Raw genomic sequence first — 23,134 nt, 5'->3', positions numbered from 1 at the left:
CTTGTTGGAACTTTTAAAGTATTCCTGCATTGTCAATCACTGGATAAACGGGGAAGATTTTATCTTCCCGGAGTCCTAAGCCACTAATTTGTGACTTATCCATGTGAAGGGCCAGCCCACCCACCCCCCTCCCCCACGACCGGATTCTTGACGGAGTATCTCCTGAAATCCTGGGTTTATACGTGTGTAACTCAGGAATCCTGAAACAGAGACCTAGGAACCCACTTCTGGTGTGATAAAATTCTAGTTCAGTCCGTTATACGCTTAAACGAGTAATTTACATGCCTCCATTTTTTCATATTTTAATACTAGGAGGTCAGTAATATCCCCAGGATGTGCCTGGGTTTACTGATTGCTCTATCAATAATGTGACCAGTGGAATCATTCATCACCATAGTGATCTTCTCCATCGTTTTTGAAAACAGTATTTTTCGTCAGTTTGTGCATGATTTATTTAACCCTTTTAAAAATGTTTTTGTTAGCCAGGCATGGTGGCATGTGCCTGTATTCCCAGCTGCTTGGGATTCTGAGGCAGGAGAATCATTTGAACCTGGGAGGTGGAGGCTGCAGTGAGCCGAGATCGCACCACTACACTCCAGCCTGGGCAACACAGCGAGACTCCATCTCAAAAAAAAGAAGAAAAGTTTGTGAGATGAGGTGGTTTCATCGTTTTAGGATTACAAAGAATGCTGCAGCCACCTTTCTTGTACACATATCTTTGGTCATTGTGGAAATGTCTACACCGCAGATATTTCTGTAGTGTAGGGAACTTGATGCACCATGCTACATTATAGTGTTTATATAATGCTTCTAATTTGAGTACATTCTGCAAAGGTATCTTTCACGGGAGCCGCACCAAATAATATTCCAATAGCAATAGTTATAGGAGGAAAAATGTGCAGATGTGCAATTGAGCTTCGTGCCTCTCCATGGGGCCCATGCTCATAAAATGGTGGCATTAGCAATCATCTGAGAGTGGAGTTTGTGGCCCTCTGACATCAAAAGCTGAAGCAGAGGACATGAAAACCCTCACTACATCCTCTCTAGTCTGGCCAGAATCATTCCTAGGTCGGTGGTCTCTTATCAGGAGGGAATGCTGCTTGCTTGTTTTGTCAAAACCACAAAACGGAGGGAAAGCATCAGGCCGTTGGTTGATAACAGTGGTTGTGGGGAAAAGAAAGAGAGATCAGCCTGTTACTGTGTCTATATAGAAGGAAGTAGACATAAGAGACTCCCGGAAAAGAAAAGAAAGTTCACACTGTAAATGTGTAGCAGAGCCGGTAATGGCTCGGTCAACGCAAAATGTTGACAATAATCAATTACAGGAGGTAATATATCCTGAAACGTTAAAATTAGAGGAAAAAGATCCAGAATTGACAGAGCCATCAGAGTCTAAACCACGAGGGCCAACTCCTCTTACAACAGCTCAGATGCCTGCAACCTTAGAACCTCAAATGCAGGTTAAACAAGTACAAACTCCAAAAAAAGATCAAGTAGAAAAAGATAGAGTCTCTGTCACGGCAATGCCAATCCAAATACAGTGTCCACAATATCAGCAGGTAGAAAGTAAGATCCAGCCGCCAGTAGCCTATCAATACTGGCCGCCAGCTGAACTGCAGTATCGGCAGCCTCCAGAAAATCTGTATGGACAGCCAGGAGCATTTCCAGTGCCACAGGGCAGGGTGCCATATCCTCAGCCGCCCACCATGAGACTTAATCCTACAGCACCGCCTAGTACACAGGGTAGTGCAATACATAAAATTATTGATGAGGCAAGAAAACAGGGAGATATTGAGGCGTGGCAATTCCCAGTAATATTAGAAGCAAGACCACCTGGAGAAGGGGCCCAAGAGGGAGAGCCTCCCATAGCTGAAGCCAGATATCAGTCCTTTTCTATAAAAATGCTAAAAGAGATGAAAGAAGGAGTAAAACAGTATGGACCCAACTCTCCTTACATGAGAACATTGTTAGATTCCATTGCTCATGGACATAGACTCATTCCTTATGATTGGGAGATTCTGGCAAAATCATCACTCTCACCCTCTCAATTTTTACAATTTAAGACTTGGTGGATTGATGGGGCACAAGTACAGGTCCGAAGAAATAGGACTGCCAATCCTCCAATTAACATAGATGCAGATCAACTTTAGGAATAGGTCAAAATTGGAGCACTGTTGACCAACAAGCAATAATGCCAAATGAGGCCATTGAGCAAATCAGGGCTATCTGCCTTAGGGCCTGGGAGAAAATCCAAGACCCAGGAACCGCCTGCCCTTCCTTTAATACAATAAGACAAGGCTCTAAAGAGCCATACCCTGATTTTGTGGCAAGACTTCAAGATGCTGCTCAAAAGTCAATTACCGATGAGAATGCCCGTAAAGTCATAGTGGAGTTGATGGCATATGAAAACGCCAATCCGGACTGTCAATCAGCCATTAAGCCATTAAAAGGAAGGGTTCCCGCAGGATCAGATGTAATCTCAGAGTATGTTAAAGCATGTGATGGAATTGGAGGAGCTATGCATAAAGCTATGCTTATGGCTCAGGCAATCACAGGAGTTGCTTTAGGAGGACAAGTGAAAACATTTGGGGGAAAATGTTATAATTGTGGTCAAATCGGTCATCTAAAAAAGAATTGCCTAGTCACAAATAAGCCAAATGTAACTACTCAAGCTACTACAACAACAGATAAAGGGCCACCTGGCCTATGTCCAAGATGTAAAAAGGGAAAACATTGGGGTAATCAATGTCGTTCTAAATTTGATAAAAATGGGCAACCACTGTCGGGAAACGAGAGGAGGGGCCAGCCTCAGGTCCCGCAACAAACTGGGGCATTCCAAATTCAACCCTTTATTCCTCAGGGTTTTCAGGAACAACAACCCCCACTGTCGCAAGTGTCTCAAGGATTAAGCCAGTTATCACCATACAGCAATTATCCCCCGCCACAAGTGGCAGTGCAGCAGTAGATTTGTGTACTTTACAAGCAGTCTCTCTGCTTCCAGGGGAGCCTCCACAAAAAATCCCCACAGGGGTATACGGCCCATTGCCTGAGGGGACTGTAGGACTAATCTTAGGAAGATCAAGTTTAAATCTAAAAGGAGTTCAAATTCATACTGGTGTGGTTAATTCAGACTATGAAGGCGAAATTCAATTGGTTATTAGTTCCTCTATTCCTTGGAGTGCCAGTCCAGGAGACAGGATCGCTCAATTATTACTCCTACCTTATATTAAAATTGGAAACAGTGAGATAAAAAGAACAGGAGGGTTCGGAAGCACTGATCTGGCAGGAAAGGCTGCATACTGGGCAAGTCTGGTCTCTGAGAGCAGACCTGTGTGTAAGGTCATTATTCAAGGAAAACAGTTTGAAGGGTTGGTAGACACAGGAGCAGATATCTCTGTAATTGCTTTAAATCAGTGGCCAAAAAATTGGCCTAAACAAAAGGCTGTAACAAAACTTGTCGGCGTAGGCACAGCTGCAGAAGTATATGAAAGTACAATGATTTTACATTGTTTAGGGCCAGATAATCAAGAAAGTACTGTTCAGCCAATGATTACTTCAATTCCTGTTAATCTATGGGGTCGAGATTTGTTACAACAATGGGGTGCAGAAATCATTATGCCCGCTCCATTGTACAGCCCCATGAGTCAAAAAATCATGACTAAGATGGGATATATACCAGGGAAGGGATTAGGAAAAAATGAAAATGGCATTAAAGTCCCAATTGAGACTAAGAAAAATCTACAAAGAAAAGGAATAGGGTATCCTTTTTAGGGGCGGCCACTGTAGAGCCTCCTAAACCCATTCCATTAACTTGGAAAGCAGAAAAACTGGTATGGGTAAATCGGTGGCCGCTACCAAAGCAAAAACTGGAGGCTTTACACTTATTAGCAAAGGAACAATTAGAAAAGGGACACATTGAGCCTTCATTCTCACCCTGGAGTTCTCCTGTATTTGTAATTCAGAAAAAGTCAGGCAAATGGCGTATGTTAATGGACTTAAGAGCCATAAACGCTGTAATTCAACCCATGGGGCCTCTCCAACCTGGATTGCCCTCTCCGGCCATGATCCCAAAAGACTGGCCTTTAATTATAATTGATCTTAAGGATTGCTTTTTTACCATTCCTCTGGCAGAGCAAGATTGTGAAAAATTTGCCTTTACTATACCAGCCATAAATAGTAAAGAACCAGCCACCAGGTTTCAGTGGAAAGTATTACCTCAGGGAATGCTTAATAGTCCAACTATTTGTCAAACTTTCGTAGGTCAAGTCCTTCCCAGTTAGAGACAAATTTTCAGATTGTTATATCATTCACTATATTGATGATATTTTATGTGCTGCAGAAACAAGAGACAAATTAATTGACTGTTATACATTTCTGCAAGCAGAGGTTGCCAACGCAGGACTAACAATAGCATCTGATAAGATCCAAACCTCTGATCCTTTTCATTATTTGGGATGCAAATAGAAAATAGAAAAATTAAGCCACAAAAAATAGAAATAAGAAAAGACACGTTAAAAACACTAAATGATTTTCAAAAATTGTTAGGCGATATTAAATTGGATTCGGCCAACTCTAGGCATTCCTACCTATGCCATGTCAAATTTGTTCTCTATCCTTAGAGGAGATCCAGACTTAAATAGTAAAAAAATATTAACCCCAGAGGCAACTAAAGAAATTAAATTAGTGGAAGAAAAAATTCAGTCAGCACAAGTAAATAGAATAGATTCTTTAGCTCCACTCCAACTTTTAATTTTTGCCACTGCACATTCTCCAACAGGCATCATTGTTCAAAATACTGACCTTGTGGAGTGGTCATTCCTTCCTCACAGTACAATTAAGACTTTTACATTGTACTTGGACCAAATAGCTACATTAATTGGTCAGACAAGATTACGAATAATAAAATTGTGTGGCAACGACCCAGACAAAATAGTTGTTCCTTTAACCAAGGAACAAGTTAAACAAGCCTTTATCAATTCTGGTGCATGGCAAATTGGCCTTGCTGATTTTGTAGGAATTATTGATAATCATTACCCAAAATCAAAAATCTTCCAGTTTTTAAAATTGACTACTTGGATCTTACCTAAAATTACCAGACATGAACCTTTAAAAAATGCTCTGACAGTATTTACTGATGGTTCCAGCAATGGAAAAGCGGCTTACACAGGGCCAAAGGAGCGAGTAATCAAAACTCAATATCAATCAGCTCAGAGGGCAGAGTTGATTGCAGTCATTACAGTGTTAGAAGATTTTAATCAACCTGTTAATATTATATCAGATTCTGCATATGTAGTACAGGCTACAAGGGATGTTGAGAGAGCTCTAATTAAATATAGCATGGATGATCAATTAAACCAGCTGTTCAATTTGTTACAACAAACTGTAAGAAAAAGGAATTTCCCATTTTATATTATTCATATTCGAGCACATACTAATGTGCCAGGACCTTTAATTGAAGCAAATGAAAAAGCTGACTTACTGGTATCCTCTGCATTCATAAAAGCACAAGAACATCATGCTTTGACTCATGCAAATGCAGCAGGGTTAAAAAACAAATTTGATGTCACGTGGAAACAGGCAAAAAATATTGTACAACATTGTACCCAGTGTCAAGTACTACACCTGCCCACCCAAGAGGCAGGAGTTAATCCCAGAGGTCTGTGTCCTAACGCATTATGGCAAATGGATGTTACCCATGTACCTTCATTTGGAAAATTATCATATGTTCATGTAACAATTGATACTTATTCACATTTCATATGGGCAACATGCCAGACAGGAGAAAGTACTTCCCATGTTAAAAAACATTTATTATCTTGTTTTGCTGTGATGGGAGTTCCAGAAAAAATTAAAACTGACAATGGACCAGGTTATTGTAGTAAAGCTTTCCAAAAATTCTTAAATCAGTGGAATATTACACATACAACAGGAATTCCTTATAATTCCCAAGGACAGGCCATAGTTGAAAGAACTAATAGGACACTCAAAACTCAGTTACTTAAACAAAAAAAAGGGGGAGACAGTAAGGAGTGTACCTCTCCTCAGATGCAGCTTAATCTAGCACTCTATACTTTAAATTTTTTAAACATTTATAGAAATCAGACTACTACTTCTGCAGAACAACATCTTACGGGTAAAAAGAACAGTCCACATGAAGGAAAACTGATTTGGTGGAAAGACAACAAAAATAGGACATGGGAGATAGGGAAGGTGATAACCTGGGGAAGAGGTTTTGCTTGTGTTTCACCAGGAGAAAATCAGCTTCCTGTTTGGATACCCACTAGACATTTGAAGTTCTACAATGAACCCATCGGAGATGCAAAGAAAAGCGCCTCCACGGAGACGGAATCACCGCAATCGGGCACCATTGACTCGCAGGATGAATCAAGTGGTGATATTAGAAAAACAGATGAAGTCACCACGCACCAAGAAGGCGGAGCTGCCAACCTGGGCACGGTTAAAGAAGCTGACGCTGTTAGCTAGAAAAAGCCTAGCTAGCACAAAGGTGACACAAACCTCAGAAAAAATGCTGTTTGCAGCTTTAATGGTTGTATCAACGGTGGTAAGTCTCCCCATGCCTGCAGGAGCAGCTGCAGCTAATTATACCTACTGGGCCTATGTGCCTTTCCCGCCCCTAATTCGGGCAGTCACTTGGATGGATAATCCCATTGAAGTATATGTTAATAATAGTGTGTGGGTAGCTGGTCCCACAGATGATCGTTGCCCTGCAAAACCGGAGGAAGAAGGAATGATGATAAATATTTCCATTGGGTATCGTTATCCTCCTATATGTCTCGGGAGAGCACCAGGATGTTTAATGCCTGCTATCCAAAATTGGTTGGTAGAAGTACCTACTCTCAATCCCACCAGTAGATTTACTTATCATATGGTAAGCGGTATGTCACTCAAACCACAGGTAAACTATTTACAAGACTTCTCTTATCAAAGATCATTAAAATTTAGGCCAAAAGGAAGACCTTGCCCCAAGGAGATTTCCATAGAAACAAAAGATTTAGTTTGGGAAGAATGTGTAGCCGACAGTGCTGTGATTTTACAAAACAACACATTTGGAACTGTTATAGATTGGGCACCTCGAGGTCAATTCTACCACGATTGCACAGGACAAACTCAATTCTGTCCCAATGCACTAGTGAGTCCAACTGTTGATAGTGACTTAGCAAAAAATTTAGACAAACATAGGTACAAGAAATTTCAGTCTTTCTACCCTTGGAAATGGGGAGAAAAGGGAACCTCTACTCCAAGACCAAAAATAATAAGTCCGGTTTTTGGTCCTGAACATCCAGAATTATGGAGGCTTACTGTGGCTTCATACCACCTTAGAATTTGGTCTGGGAACCAAACTATAGAAACAAGAGATTATAAAACAGTTTACTCTATCAACCTAAATTCCAGTCTAACAGTTCCTTTACTAAGTTGTGTAAAACCCCCTTATATGTTAGTCATAGGAAATGTAGTTATTAAACCAGACTCCCAAACTATAACATGTGAAAACTGCAGATTGTTTACTTGCATTGATTCGACTTTTGATTGGCAGCACCGTATTCTGCTTGTGAGAGCAAGAGAAGGCGTGTGGATTCCTGTGTCCATGGATCGACCATGGGAGGCCTCGCCATCCATTCATATTTTGACTGAAGTATTAAAAGGCATTTTAAATAGATCCAAAAGATTCATTTTTACTTTAATTGCAGTGATTATGGGATTGATTGCAGTCACAGCTACAGCCGCTGTGGCAGGAGTCGCATTGCACTCTTCTGTTCAGACAGTAAGCTTTGTTGACAATTGGCAAAAGAATTCCACAAGGTTGTGGAATTCACAATCTGGTATCGATCAAAAATTGGCTAATCAAATTAATGACCTTAGACAAACTGTCATTTGGATGGGAGATAGGCTCATGAGCTTGGAACATCGTTTCCAGTTACAGTGTGACTGGAATACGTCAGATTTTTGTATTACACCCCAAGTTTATAATGAGTCTAGACATCACTGGGACATGGTAAGACGCCATTTACAGGGAAGAGAAGATAATCTCACTTTAGACATTTCTAAATTAAAAGAACAAATTTTTGAAGCCTCTCAGAGTCACTTAAATATTGTGCCTGGAGCTGAGGCGTTAGATCAAGTGGCAAAAAATCTTTATGGATTAAACCCCACGACTTGGATTAAGTCTATTGGAAACTCTACTGCAGTAAATTTTGGAATTATGTGTCTCTGTTTAATCGGTTTGTTTTTAGTGTGCCGGACCAGTCGAAGAATCCTGCGCCAAAATCGAGAGAACGAACAAGCCTTCATCGCCATGGCACATTTATATAGAGGGAAAGGGAGGGAGAATGTTGCGGGAAGTCAGGGACCTTGAACTGAGGGACTGGCTGAAGCCACAGCAGAAAAGCATAAAATATGAAGATTCCATGGACATTTTATTAGTTCTCCAAAATTTATACTTTTGTAATATCTTATGTCTTTACTTTAATCTCTTAATCCCATCATCTTCTTTGTAAGCTGAGGAGGATATATGTCACCTCAGGACCCTGTGATGATTGCCTTAACTACACAAATTGTTTGTAGAGGACGTGTGTTTGAACAATACGAAAACTGGGCATCTTGAAAAAAGAACGAGATAACAGCGGTGTTCAGGAAACAAGGGAGGTAACCTTGAACTGGCCGCCGGTGAGCCGGACGGAACAGAGCCATATCTTTTCTCCTGCACACAAATAGGAGAGATATCGCTGAATTCTTTTTCTCAGCAAGGAATATCCCTGAGAAAGAGAATGCGCTCTGAGGGTGGCCTATAAACGACCCCCTTGGAGGCGTGCCGCCTTTTACGGTTGAAGCCGAAGGGATGAAATAAGCCCCGGCCTCCTGTAGTGCTCCCAGGCTTATTAGGATGAGGAAATTCCCACCTAATAAATTTTGGCCAGTCAGGTTGTCTGCTCTCAAACCCTATTTCCTGATAAAATGTTATCAATGACTATGCGTGCCCAAAAAATTCGTTGGCAATTTTAATTTCAATTTTAACACCGCCCTGTGAACTCATCCTGCCTCCACTTGCTTTGTGATATTCTATTACCTTGTGAAGTATGTAATCTCAGTATCGTGATGACAATGGTAGTTTTGTTGAAAAGAAAAGGGGGAAATGTGGGGAAAAGAAAGAGAGATCAGCCTGTTACTGTGTCTATATAGAAGGAAGTAGACATAAGAGACTCCATTTAGTTCTGTATTTGAGATGCTGTTAATCTGTGACCCTACCCCCAACCTTGTCCTTGCAAGAGACATGTGCTGTGGTGACTTAAGGTTAAAAGGATTTTGGGCGGTGCAGAATGTGCTTTGTTTACTGAGTAAGGAGAAAACTGCCTTTAGGAATAAGGTGGGGCTTGCTGGAGCAATACTGCTAAAAGGTTTATGGAGATGTTCGCATATACATCTCAAAGCACAGCACCGGTGATGGTAAAGATAATTATGAATAAATACTAAGGGAACTCAGAGGCCGGTGCCGGTGTGGGTCCTCTGTAAGCACAGCACCGGTCCCCTGGGCCCCGCTTTTCCTTCTCTACACTTTGTCTCTGTGTCTTATTCCTTTTCTCAAGTCTTTCGTCCCACCTAACGAGAAGCACCCACAAGTGTGGAGGGGCAGGCCACCCCTACAGTGGTGAAGCAAGTCTTTCCAAAGGGCTGGTTTGTTGTTAACCCTTAGGGAAAAAAAAGCCTAATTCTTTTTTTTTTTTGAGACGGAGTCTCTCTCTGTCGCCCAGGCTGGAGTGCAGTGGCGCGATCTCGGCTCACTGCAAGCTCCGCCTCCCGGGTTCAGGCCATTCTCCTGCCTCAGCCTCCTGAGTAGCTGGGACTACAGGCGCCCGCCACCACGCCCGGCTAATTTTTTTGTATTTTTAGTAGAGACGGGGTTTCACCGTGTTAGGCAGGATGGTCTCGATTTCCCCGACCTCGTGATCCGCCCGCCTCGGCCTCGCAAAGGGCTGGGATTACAGGCATAAGCCACCGCGCCCAGCCAAAAAAGCCTAATTCTTACCAGATGGTGCCGTGCGGTTCCAGGCTCTTGGTGTCCCAAACAAAGAACTGTACATGACACACACAAAGCAGCAAAGCAAAGCAAAAGTTTATTAAGCACAGTAACACTCTCAGAGTGGGGAGGGTGGGCTGACCTCTGGGAGATTAGATCGGTATTAGTTTGGTGTACTTGGGGTGTGTGTGTGTGGTGTGTGTGTGTGGTGTGTGTGTGTGTGTGTTTTCTTCTCTTCACAAGGATGCCTAATCTTTTTTTTTATTTATTTTTTTTTTTTATTTTTGTGTGTGTGAGACGGAGTCTCGCTCTGTCACCCAGGCTGGAGTGCAGTGGCACGATCCCGGCTCACTGCAAGCTCTGCCTCACGGGTTCACGCCATTCTCCTGCCTCAGCCTCCCCAGCAGCTGGGACTACAGGCGCCCGTCACCACGCCCAGCTAATTTTTTTGTATTTTTAGTAGAGACGGGGTTTCACCGTGTTAGCCAGGATGGTCTCCATCTCCTGACCTCATGATCCGCCCGCCTCGGCCTCGCAAAGTGCTGGGATTACAGGCATGAGCCACTGTGCCCGGCCAAGGATGCCTAATCTTTAGCCAGTGTTTGCCTTTTGATTGATAGGTGGGTTGCTTAGTTACTTTGGCCCTTGTGTGCTTGAATGTTGCCTCCATCCCATAATTTAAGTACATGCATGATATGCAGTCCATATGCATGAGCTTTAATGAGCTGATTATCATATGAAGTCCTGCTAAGGATACTTTTTCTCTCTAATGCACATGCCTATCTCTGAAGAGCTGCACCTTTCCTGGTTTGGATCTTGCTGGCCATGGGATCCTTGCTCGCTTTTTTTTTTTTTTTTTTAAGACAGGGTCTCGCTCTGTTGCCCAGTCTGGAGTGCAGTGGCGCGATCTTGGCTCACTGCAACCTCTGCCTCCTGGGTTTAAGCAATTCTCCTGTCTCAGCCTCCTGAGTAGCTCGGAGTGCAGCAGAGCATCACCATGCCCAGCTATTTTTTTGTATTTTTAGTAGAGAAGGGGGTTTCACTATGTTGGTCAGGCTGGTCTCGAACTCCTGACCTCAGGCAATCCGCCTGCCTTGGCCTCACAAACTGCTGGGATTACAGGGGTGAGCAGCTGCGCCCAGCCTTGCTTGCTTTTTTTAATCTTACTTTTTGTTTTGGCCACTCAACTTCTGCCTTTTTTCTTGCTTCTTGCTGTCCCGTCCCATCACCTTGCTTCTGTTTCTGCTTTTACTCATTCTGCCTTTTATCCAACTTCCAACTCCCTCTGCTGTTCTCCTGCCTCATAATGGCGGTTAGTGAGGGAGGGGTTTTAAGGGGGCATGCCCGACCTCCTATCCTGTCACAGCCAGAAACAGCTTTCAAGGTTTCTCTGCGGCCCTGTCAGCCAAGAGGGAGTCCGTTCAGTTGGTCGTAGGGCCTAGGGCTTATTTTTATTTCTCAATCCTGACAAGGGAAGGCTGGATTAATGCAGATTCTCTGCAGGTGTAAATTTCCCCTATAAAAGGCAGTTTTGCAGAGTTACTTCTGTTTGCTGGCTCTCTGACAGCCATCTTAAAATATGCCAAAGAAATATATCCTGGGGTAAAATATTTTGATTTTTTTCGTCTATCTATAGCTTCACCATGCTGACAGCCTCCAGTCCAAGCATACCTGAAGCCTTTCTTTTTAAAAAGCTTTCCCACCCTTCTGACTGCCTTCAAGTCTCTGCCAAAACACAAGTAACAGTGGCTGACTCCCTGCCATAGCAAGCTCAGAATAAATAGCCTTTGCTTTTTTTTTCATTTGGTTGGTCTTCGTTTATTTGCAGAAGCTTCAATGTAGAGTTGACAAGGACTCCATCTTTGACCAAACCCTAGTCAGTTTCCTCTGAGCCCTTTTCTCTATTAGTTCTTGGCCTGCCAAGTCCAGTTTTAGAAAAGAATACTGTTGAGCCTAGTTTAGCAGGAGTCCTCCCAACCACCTTTGATAGCGAATCAAGTTCCTCTTAGTAATGTTCCATCCACTGACTTTCTTATCTTGCCGATTGGCTATAAATCTTCAACTCTTCTTGCTGTATTTGGAGTTGAGCCCAGTTCTCTGCTGGTCTCTCTTGCCTGCTGTAGTACATACAATAAAATCCGCCTCATGCTTTTAACAAGTGTCCAGCGTAGTCCCTCTGAAATTACTTTTGCAAAATTATGGCAATCAGAGAAATCTGACGTGGCTGACTCCATCTTGGTTCTAGCCTCACAGGCTAGCTGTCTTTGCTCATTCCTGTGCAATTTCTCCCAAGCTATCTTTGGGGAAAATTGAGCTTATGGTTTAAATCAGGGGTCCCCAACCCCCAGGGCCACAAGACAGGTATTGGTCCATGGCCTGTTAGGAACCCAGCCAAACAGCAGGAGGTGAGCTGCAGGCTTTCCAGCATTACCACCTGAGCTCCACCTCTTGTCAGATCAGCATCGGCATTAGATTCTCATCGGAGCTCGGACCCTGTCGGGAACTGCACATGTGAGGGATCCAGATTGCGCACTCCCTATGAGACTGTAACTAATGCCGGATGACCTGAGGTGGAACGGTTTCATCCGGAAACCCCCTTCCATGGAAAAATTGTCTTCCGTGAAACCAGTCCCTGGTGCCAAAAACACTGGGGACAGCCAAAAAGGTTGGTTTAAATGATAACCTTCCCCAAAACTAAATTACCCCTGTAAAACTAATGAAAGGCCACCAAGTTAGGAGGATGAAAGGGGCCTGAATTCTACTAAGATGTATGCCTCATTAAATAATTACCAGCCATTATTCCAGAGGTCACAAGATTTGCAGCTTCCCCAATTACTGCTGTGAAGAACATCACTATTGTAGAACCTAAGACTGGCCTCTTGAGATGTCTTTTCAGGCTTTTGCATTTCTGACTACTGGATGGCACCATTGGGCCCGAAAATCAACCAGTCCCTTAGCCCCCACCCAGCAGCTGGCTCAGTGCAGGAGGGCCATTTTCCACACCCCTGTGATTTCATCCCCAACAGTCAGCACCGCCCAAGCCCTAGCCCCCTCCCCACCAAACTATCTTTGAAAAACCCCTTACCTCCAAGCCTTCAGTGAGATCGATTTGAGTAATAACTCTGTCCCCCCCATGTCGTGGCTGGCCTATGTCAATTAACTCTTTACTGCAATGCCATGGTCTCCATGAATTGATTTTGTATGTACAGTGGGCAGGAAGAACCCATCAGGCGGTTATATCTGCAGGATGGTGCCAGTTCTTTCCACAAAGCCTGGTCAGATACCCAGAAAGTTTCTCCACTACTACCTGGACGATGTGTCTCCCTGTCAGTCTCCAGGGAATGGGCCTGGATCAAGTATTTAGTATTCAGCAGTTACTATACTGTCACCTAATCCCTCATTTTCAATATTTTGCCATGCCTTCCAGTGGCCTAACTGGCCACCGTGCCACAGAATCTTTACTTTATGGTCTCCAAAGGAGAACCCTCCATTCAATGTTTTGTGATTGGAGCAATGGAATAGAATCTGATGCTGGTGGGCTGGGGGAGGTCCCCGGACACTGGTGGGATCTCGACCCCAGCTGTGGTGTCCAGGCTCTTGACACCATCTCGAGAACCAAGTCAAGAATGAGTGAGCAAATAGTGAAAGAAGAGATGTATTGCAAAGCAAAAAGTACACACTCAAGAAAGGGGAGTTCGGGCATACCCGAGAGAGAACAGTGGGTTCTGGGGTTTCATCTCGATGGGTTTCTTTAACCAAGGAGTGGAATATTCATGAAAATTCCTGGGTAAAGGTGGAGATTTCTCGGAACTGTGGTGCCATCCATTTTTACATCAAATATTGGTCTCAGAACTGTCATGGCACTGGTGGGTGTGTGATTTAGTATGTTAATGAGCATATAATGAGGGCCTAGGCAAAACCTACGTCAAATCCAGCACCACATTGGGTCCAGTCAGTCTTAGCCAGCTTGGTCCACAACCCTGGTTTTTCAGCGTCTTATCAGCCCATAGCCTCAAGTCATGTAAATCTGCTGCCTAGAATTTGTTACCCTGTGACCACCCTGTACTATTCCTGTCTCAAATCTACTTGTAAATATTCAAATGGTCTTTGACTTGGGAATTCCAACTTTGCTTACTTCACAGTGTTTCCTTCGTTATAATCCAATGTAAGAAAAGACGATCCAGACATTTGTTAAACATCTCAAATAAGACGTATCCCAGGTATTTGTGTCAAATTTGGATTATTTTGGTTTTGTCTTTGCAGGATATAAAAAACTAACATGAGGTAGCACTAAGGTCTGGAGATGGCTGTGCAAGAGATGACAAAGTCCAACACCACGCTTGAGAGTGTCCAATCATCTCTTCTGGGGCAGCATATCTTTCTACAATACTGAATTTGGAAAACAACAACAACAACATCAAAACAAACAAATAAACAAAAACCTACAAGATTCATGAAACTGGACAACTGTCTTTATAACATTACCAGTGATAAAACCAGTAAGGAAGGCTGGTTTGCAGTCATCTGAGAAGCCTCTTTAATTTCATAAATATGATTTCTCTCTGACATTGAACGGCTTCCAATTTCAAGCGGAATGCTACACCACAAGGATAAGGATGTGAAGAGAACCGGTTTCTTTTGTAATCCTAAACGTTCTAGTCTGCGAATTAAAAGCCATTATTTGAAGAAGGATGCCCAGGCTCCAGCTGGCCACCGAAAGTTTGCTCCGCAGCGCAGGCTAAAGACCAGCTTCTTTGGGCGAGAACAGATGCCAGGGCGGGAGGAGAAAAAAGGGAGAGACAGACGTCACTTCCCCTTGCCGGATCCGGCAGCGGGTTGGTCGGCTGAGTGGCAGAAAGGCAGACAGGGACTGGGAAAGGCACTGTCGGTGACATCACGGATAGGGCGACTTCTATGTAGATGAGGCAGCGCAGGGGCTGCTGCTTCCCCACCTGCTGCTTCGCCACAAAGGAGTTCCCGTGCCGAGGGAGCGGGTTCAGGACCGCTGGTGGGACCTGAGAGTCCCAGCTGTGTGTCAGGGCTAGGAGGGCTCGGGGGTGCGCGGGGCAAGTGACCGTGCGTGTAAAGGGTGAGGCGCGTGAGGCTGTGGCGGGGCGGTAGGCGCACGAGCTCATACTTACCTGGCAGGGGAGATACCATGATCACGAAGGTGGTTTTCCCAGGGCGAGGCTTATCCATTGCACTCCGGACGTGCTGACCCCTGCGATTTCCCCAAATGTGGGAAACTCGACTGCATAATTTGTGGTGGTGGGGGACTGCGTTCGCGCTTTCCCCTGAATTTTCTTTTTTTTTTTGTAGTTTAAAGAATAGGCTGTCCGGCAAGGGTTGCTTATTTTTTCTATTGGTTTCTGTCTTAGTATTCAGTGTTATTCCTACAGCCGAAAGCTGGGGAATAGAAGTAGCATGCCGTTTCTACCCCGGAAAAGAAATAAGAAGCGTCAGCCTTTACCCGAGCTAAGTAGTGCGAAGGCTGCACAGCTCTTCCCTTTCTATGCGGGGCTGCTTTTTGCAGAGATTTGCCCACGGTCTCACCAGTCTCTTGGGTTCTCAGGGTCTGTGAGAATCTTCGTGTTTTTCCCTAGATCCCAGTCACATTTCACACAGCCTCTGCTCCTAACCACATCCCCTTCAGGAGTTTGTAGGATTTCTGTGCTAGCGGGGAATGTGTTCTCACCTCATAGAGCCAGGTACAAACTACGCAGACGGGCGCTGTTCTTTGGGATGAAAGCAGGGCCTTTGGGGCTCTTAGCGTCCCCGTTGGGTTGTAGACATAACACGCTTACTTTGTGGAGGGGAACGGCTCTCCCGGAGCCCAGGTGCCCTAACGCAATTCATCGAGGCCCGCAGGTCAGAACCGCAGTCTCACCTGTCTTGGCCGAAATGCGCTGCGATCCTCCCGGAAATATAAGGCGGGAAGTTTTATGAGGAGCCGGGTCCAGTTTCTCTACTGTCTCCTGCCATTTACATATCTAGTCTTTGTTCAGACTTTATTTAAGCGACAGCTTCTTGTTTGATGTCTCGCTTCCACATCCCACGTCCATTGCCAGGCACCCCGACCCATCCTTCCCACTCCCAAGCAGCCCTTTCCTATTTCTGGCGCCAGTGTCCTCCCCCGTCCCTCTTTCTTCAGGCCCTCGCTTATCACCTTCATGGACAGAAAATACTTAGCTCTCTCTCAACCTGCAGTTTGCACCTGACACGCATCAGTACCCTGGCAAATTCCTTAATACCCCTTCTCAAATGGCACTGTAAATTCATCTTTTTTTTTTTTTTTTTTTTTTTTGACGGAGTCTCGCTCTGTCACTCAGGCTGGAGTGCAGTGGCGCCATCTCGGCTCACTGCAAGCTCAGTCTCCCAGGTTCATGCCATTCTCCTGCCTCAGCCTTCTACGAGTAGCTGGGACTACAGGCGCCCGCCGCCACGCCCGGCTAATTTTTTGTATTTTTAGTAGAGACGGGGTTTCACCGTGTTAGCCAGGATGGTCTCGACCTCCTGACCTCGTGAACCCTCCCAAAGTGCTGGGGTTACAGGCGTGAGCCACCGCGCCCGGCAAATTAATCTCTTTTTAACTCCCAGAAGTATCTAATTGGTTTTGTCCCTGCACTACACGAATACTACAGAAGAAAACCCCAGGCCTAGCGATGGCGGATCTGGGCGTTGTGTCAGCCTCTCCCAGGGTATGTTTTCTGACCTCACCTACTTCTGATCAACTGAGGTCAGGAGTTCGAGACCGGCTTGACCAACATGGAGAAACTCTGTCTCTACTAAAAATATAAAACAAAACTAACAAACTAACTAAACTAAACTAACTAAACTAAACTAAACAGCCGGGCGTGGTGGCTGAGGCAGGAGAATCGCTTGAACCCGGGAGGCGGAGGTTGCAGTGAGCCGAGATCTTGCGGTTGCACCCGAGCCTGGGCGAGAGAGCGAGACTCTGTCTCAAAAACAAAAAATAAAAACAAAAACAAACAAACAAAAAACAAAAAAACTAGTCCATCTGAGACATATTATTGGAGACAGTAGAATCCTGCATCCAACAGGCACTTGGTGCAGATCTGAACCCATTGAGCTATTAGCTCATGTTCCCTCTGTTCTATTAAGTATCATGAGCAGAAATTGAGCTCTTTGGCTTTTACCCACTAAGTATGGCCATAGGACAGTTCTCTCTCTCTCTCTCCTCTCTCTCTCTCTCATTTTTGCATCATTATTTTTTGCCATCAGTGTGGGTTTTTGGTTTTGATGTTATGAAGTGAATTTCTGGGGACGGTCTCTGTTGGGTGGTGTTGACAAGGGTCCAGTCCCTGTTTGGTAATACATGACAGCTAATCTGCTCTGTAAGTCTTTTTATTGTCTATTATTGTCCTAAGAATAATGGTATTCGAACATCACACTCCGGGACTGTTGTGGGTTGGGGGAGGGGGAGGACAGCATTAGGAGATATACCTAATGCTAAATGACGAGTTAATGGGTGCAGGAAATCAATATGGCACATGGATACATATGTAACAAACCTGCACATTGTGCAGATGTACCCTAAAAGCTAAAGTATAATAAAAAAAAAAAGAATAATGATATTTCCTGATATTTGAGACTGCAGCAACGATAAGTTGTTCATATCTTGTCTTTCCAATGTTTGGTAAAAATTTTGTGGCCCAATAGTTGTCAATATCTGCAAGATGGCATCTCTATTACGAGTGATCTTACTGCTCAATGTCCCCCTCCCACCCAACTTCGTTCCATAGGAGCTCTTGGCTTTAACAAATTTACTATATCTTTTTTTTTTTTTTTTTTATTTATTTATTTTTTTATTTTTTTATTAATTTTTTTTTGCACACAAAACAATAAACATTTTCTAAAAATACATACAAACAAAAAGATGCGTATCAAACATATTAGGAAGGTTACACATGGAAGTCGGGGAATAGAAATGGGGGGTGGGAGTTAAAATAAGGTAGAGAGGGACTTTATGTGGATCAGTGATAATAACTCAATCCTCTATTTGACAAAGAAGAGGAGAAGGAAGAGGAAGAAAAGAAAGTGGGATAAAGGATCAGAAAGGGAGGAAAATAGAAAAATTAGAGTATGACTCCAGGGTAGACCTGTTTTGTTGTCACTGAGTTGGTTGGTTGTTTGTCTGTTGTATTTTTCATGTTTCGCCAAGTTGGCCAGACTGGTCTCGAACTCCTAGCCCGAAGTGATCAACCCGCCTCGCCCCCAGAGTGCCGGACCACAGGCGTGAGCCACCACGTCCAGCCCCCACATTGCTTCTGGCCTCCATGGTAGACCTCCCAGACGGAGCGGCCGGGCAGAGGCGCTCCTCACTTCTTCCAGACACGGGGCGGCCGGGCAGAGACGCTCCTCACTTTCCCAGACGGGGCGGCCGGGCAGAGCGCTCCTCACTTCCCAGACGGGCGGCCGGCAGAGCGCTCCTCACTTCCCAGACGATGGTGCCGGCAGAGGCGCCCTCCTTCAGAATGGTGGCCGGGCAGAGGGCTCCTCACTTCCCAGACGGGGGGCGGCAGAGCGCTCCTCACTCCCAGACGGGCGGCCGGGCCGAGGCGCTCCTCACTTCCCAGACGGGGCGGCCGGGCAGAGGCGCTCCTCACTTCCCAGACGGGGCGGGGGCAGAGGCGCTCCTCACTTCCCAGACGGGGCGGCCGGGCAGAGGCGCTCCTCACTTCTTCCCGGACGGGGGGCCGGGCAGAGGCGCTCCTCACTTCCCAGACGGGGCGGCCGGGCAGAGGCGCTCCTCACTTCCCAGACGGGGCGGCCGGGCAGAGGCGCTCCTCACTTCTTCCCAGACGGGGCGGCCGGGCAGAGGCGCTCCTCACTTCCCAGACGGGGTGGCCGGGCAGAGGCGCTCCTCACTTCCCAGACGGGGGGCCGGGCAGAGGCGCTCCTCACTTCCCAGACGGGGGGGCCGGGCAGAGGCGCTCCTCACTTCCCAGACGGGGGCCGGGCAGAGGCGCTCCTCACTTCCCAGACGGGGGGCCGGGCAGAGGCGCTCCTCACTTCCCAGACGGGGGGCCGGGCAGAGGCGCTCCTCACTTCCCAGACGGGGTGGCCGGGCAGAGGCGCTCCTCACTTCCCAGACGGGGCGGCCGGGCAGAGGCGCTCCTCACTTCCCAGACGGGGTGGCCGGGCAGAGGCGCTCCTCACTTCCCCGACGGGGCGGCCGGGCAGAGGCGCTCCTCACTTCTTCCGACGGGGCGGCCGGGCAGAGGCGCTCCTCACTTCCCCGACGGGGCGGCCGGGCAGAGGCGCTCCTCACTTCCCAGACGGGGCGGCCGGGCAGAGGCGCTCCTCACTTCCCCCGACGGGGCGGCCGGGCAGAGGCGCTCCTCACTTCCCGACGGGGGCCGGGCAGAGGCGCTCCTCACTTCTTCCCGGATGGGGCGGCCGGGCAGAGGCGCTCCTCACTTCCCAGACGGTGGTGGCCGGGCAGAGGCGCTCCTCACTTCCCAGACGGGGTGGCCGGGCAGAGGCGCTCCTCACTTCCCAGACGGGGTGGCCGGGCAGAGGCGCTCCTCACTTCCCAGACGGTGGGTGGCCGGGCAGAGGCGCTCCTCACTTCCCAGACGGGGCGGCCGGGCAGAGGCGCTCCTCACTTCCCAGACGGTGGCCGGGCAGAGGCGCTCCTCACTTCCCAGACGGGGTGGCCGGGCAGAGGCGCTCCTCACTTCCCAGACTGGGGGCCGGGCAGAGGCGCTCCTCACTTCCCAGACGGGGCGGCCGGGCAGAGGCGCTCCTCACTTCCCAGACGGGGTGGCCGGGCAGAGGCGCTCCTCACTTCCCAGACGATGGGGCCGGGCAGAGGCGCTCCTCACTTCCCAGACGGGGCGGCCGGGCAGAGGCGCTCCTCACTTCCCAGACGGTGGGTGGCCGGGCAGAGGCGCTCCTCACTTCCCAGACGGGGGTGGCCGGGCAGAGGCGCTCCTCACTTCCCAGACGGGGGTGGCCGGGCAGAGGCGCTCCTCACTTCCCAGACGGGGGTGGCCGGGCAGAGGCGCTCCTCACTTCCCAGACGGGGGTGGCCGGGCAGAGGCGCTCCTCACTTCCCAGACGGGGGTGGCCGGGCAGAGGCGCTCCTCACTTCCCAGACGGGGCGGCCGGGCAGAGGCGCTCCTCACTTCCCAGACGGGGGGGCCGGGCAGAGGCGCTCCTCACTTCCCCGATGGGGCGGCCGGGCAGAGGCGCTCCTCACTTCCCAGACGGGGCGGCCGGGCAGAGGCGCTCCTCACTTCCCAGACGGGGCGGCCGGGCAGAGGCGCTCCTCACTTCCCAGACGGGGCGGCCGGGCAGAGGCGCTCCTCACTTCCCAGACGGGGCGGCCGGGCAGAGGCGCTCCTCACTCTTCCCGACGGGGCGGCCGGGCAGAGGCGCTCCTCACTTCTTCCCGACGGGGCGGCCGGGCAGAGGCGCTCCTCACTTCTTCCCGGACGGGGCGGCCGGGCAGAGGCGCTCCTCACTTCCCAGACGGGGTGGCCGGGCAGAGGCGCTCCTCACTTCCCAGACGGGGCGGCCGGGCAGAGGCGCTCCTCACTTCCCAGACGGGGTGGCCGGGCAGAGGCGCTCCTCACTTCCCAGACGGGGGTGGCCGGGCAGAGGCGCTCCTCACTTCCCAGACGGGGCGGCCGGGCAGAGGCGCTCCTCACTTCCCAGACGGGGTGGCCGGGCAGAGGCGCTCCTCACTTCCCAGACGGGGTGGCCGGGCAGAGGCGCTCCTCACTTCCCAGACGGGGCCGGGCAGAGGCGCTCCTCACTTCCCAGACGGGGCGGCCGGGCAGAGGCGCTCCTCACTTCCCAGACGATGGGTGGCCGGGCAGAGGCGCTCCTCACTTCCCAGACGTGGGTGGCCGGGCAGAGGCGCTCCTCACTTCCCAGACGGGGCGGCCGGGCAGAGGCGCTCCTCACTTCCCAGACGGTGGGTGGCCGGGCAGAGGCGCTCCTCACTTCCCAGACGGTGGGTGGCCGGGCAGAGGCGCTCCTCACTTCCCAGACGGTGGGTGGCCGGGCAGAGGCGCTCCTCACTTCCCAGACGGTGGGTGGCCGGGCAGAGGCGCTCCTCACTTCCCAGACGGGGGTGGCCGGGCAGAGGCGCTCCTCACTTCCCAGACGGGGGGGCCGGGCAGAGGCGCTCCTCACTTCCCAGACGGGGGGCCGGGCAGAGGCGCTCCTCACTTCCCAGACGGGGTGGCCGGGCAGAGGCGCTCCTCACTTCTTCCCGGATGGGGCGGCCGGGCAGAGGCGCTCCTCACTTCTTCCGACGGGGCGGCCGGGCAGAGGCGCTCCTCACTTCCCCGACGGGGCGGCCGGGCAGAGGCGCTCCTCACTTCCCAGACGGGGCGGCCGGGCAGAGGCGCTCCTCACTTCCCCAGACGGGGCGGCCGGGCAGAGGCGCTCCTCACTTCCCCGACGGGGCGGCCGGGCAGAGGCGCTCCTCACTTCCCGGATGGGGCGGCCGGGCAGAGGCGCTCCTCACCTTCCCAGACGGGGTGGCCGGGCAGAGGCGCTCCTCACTTCCCAGACGGGGGGCCGGGCAGAGGCGCTCCTCACTTCCCAGACGGGGGGCCGGGCAGAGGCGCTCCTCACTTCCCAGACGGTGGGTGGCCGGGCAGAGGCGCTCCTCACTTCCCAGACGGGGCGGCCGGGCAGAGGCGCTCCTCACTTCCCAGACGGGGGCCGGGCAGAGGCGCTCCTCACTTCCCAGACGGGGTGGCCGGGCAGAGGCGCTCCTCACTTCCCAGACGGGTGGCCGGGCAGAGGCGCTCCTCACTTCCCAGACGGGGCGGCCGGGCAGAGGCGCTCCTCACTTCCCAGACGATGGGTGGCCGGGCAGAGGCGCTCCTCACTTCCCAGACGATGGGTGGCCGGGCAGAGGCGCTCCTCACTTCCCAGACGGGGCGGCCGGGCAGAGGCGCTCCTCACTTCCCAGACGGTGGGTGGCCGGGCAGAGGCGCTCCTCACTTCCCAGACGGTGGGTGGCCGGGCAGAGGCGCTCCTCACTTCCCAGACGGTGGGTGGCCGGGCAGAGGCGCTCCTCACTTCCCAGACGGTGGTGGCCGGGCAGAGGCGCTCCTCACTTCCCAGACGGTGGGTGGCCGGGCAGAGGCGCTCCTCACTTCCCAGACGTGGGTGGCCGGGCAGAGGCGCTCCTCACTTCCCAGACGGGGCGGCCGGGCAGAGGCGCTCCTCACTTCCTCCCGACGGGGCGGCCGGGCAGAGGCGCTCCTCACTTCCCCCGACGGGGCGGCCGGGCAGAGGCGCTCCTCACTTCCCAGACGGGGCGGCCGGGCAGAGGCGCTCCTCACTTCCCAGACGGGGCGGCCGGGCAGAGGCGCTCCTCACTTCCCCCGACGGGGCGGCCGGGCAGAGGCGCTCCTCACTTCCCAGACGGGGCGGCCGGGCAGAGGCGCTCCTCACTTCCCAGACGGGGCGCCGGGCAGAGGCGCTCCTCACTTCCCAGACGTGGGTGGCCGGGCAGAGGCGCTCCTCACTTCCCAGACGGGGCGGCCGGGCAGAGGCTCCTCTTCCCAGACGGGCGCCGGGCAGAGGCGCTCCTCACTTCCCAGACGGGGTGGCCGGGCAGAGGCGCTCCTCACTTCCCAGACGGGGGCCGGGCAGAGGCGCTCCTCACTTCCCAGACGGGGCGGCCGGCAGAGGCGCTCCTCACTTCCCAGACGATGGGTGGCCGACAGAGCGCTCCTCACCTCCCAGACGATGGGTGGCCGGGCAGAGGCGCTCCTCACCTCCCAGACGATGGGTGGCCGGGCAGAGAGGCTCCCCACCTCCCAGACGGGGCAGTGGCCGGGCAGGGGCTCGGTAGGCTGAGGCGGGCAGAGCACTCGGCGTCAGGAGCTGGTGAGCAGCGTGGCCAACATGGCGACAGCGCGCCTGCAGCCAAACGAGCAAATGCAGGCAGCGGTGGCGCGGGGCGGCAGTCCTAGGCAGGCCGCGGCGCAGGCAGCAGCAAGCTGAGTAGATTGCAGCCTGGGCCACAGAGGGAAGGAAGGAAGGAAGGAAGGAAGGAAGGAAGGAAGGAAGGAAGGAAGGAAGGAAGCCAAATTTACTATATCTAAA

General features: G+C 50.1%; 1 non-coding gene across 1 annotated transcript; it reads left to right on the top strand.

Annotated features, from left to right (window-relative positions):
• The first annotated feature begins 15,166 nt into the window (after positions 1-15,166).
• Positions 15,167-15,330, top strand: LOC115833901. The gene has a single exon (XR_004029119.1). It is a non-coding gene; the product is annotated as a U1 spliceosomal RNA (small nuclear RNA).
• Positions 15,331-23,134: the final 7,804 nt, after the last annotated feature.

This window comes from Nomascus leucogenys, unplaced genomic scaffold (assembly GCF_006542625.1).
Source record: "Nomascus leucogenys isolate Asia unplaced genomic scaffold, Asia_NLE_v1 000939F_67697_qpd_obj, whole genome shotgun sequence".
Classification (NCBI taxonomy): domain Eukaryota; kingdom Metazoa; phylum Chordata; class Mammalia; order Primates; family Hylobatidae; genus Nomascus; species Nomascus leucogenys.
The sequence above is the reverse complement of the archived record's forward strand: the minus strand, read 5'-3'. Positions and strand labels throughout refer to the sequence as shown.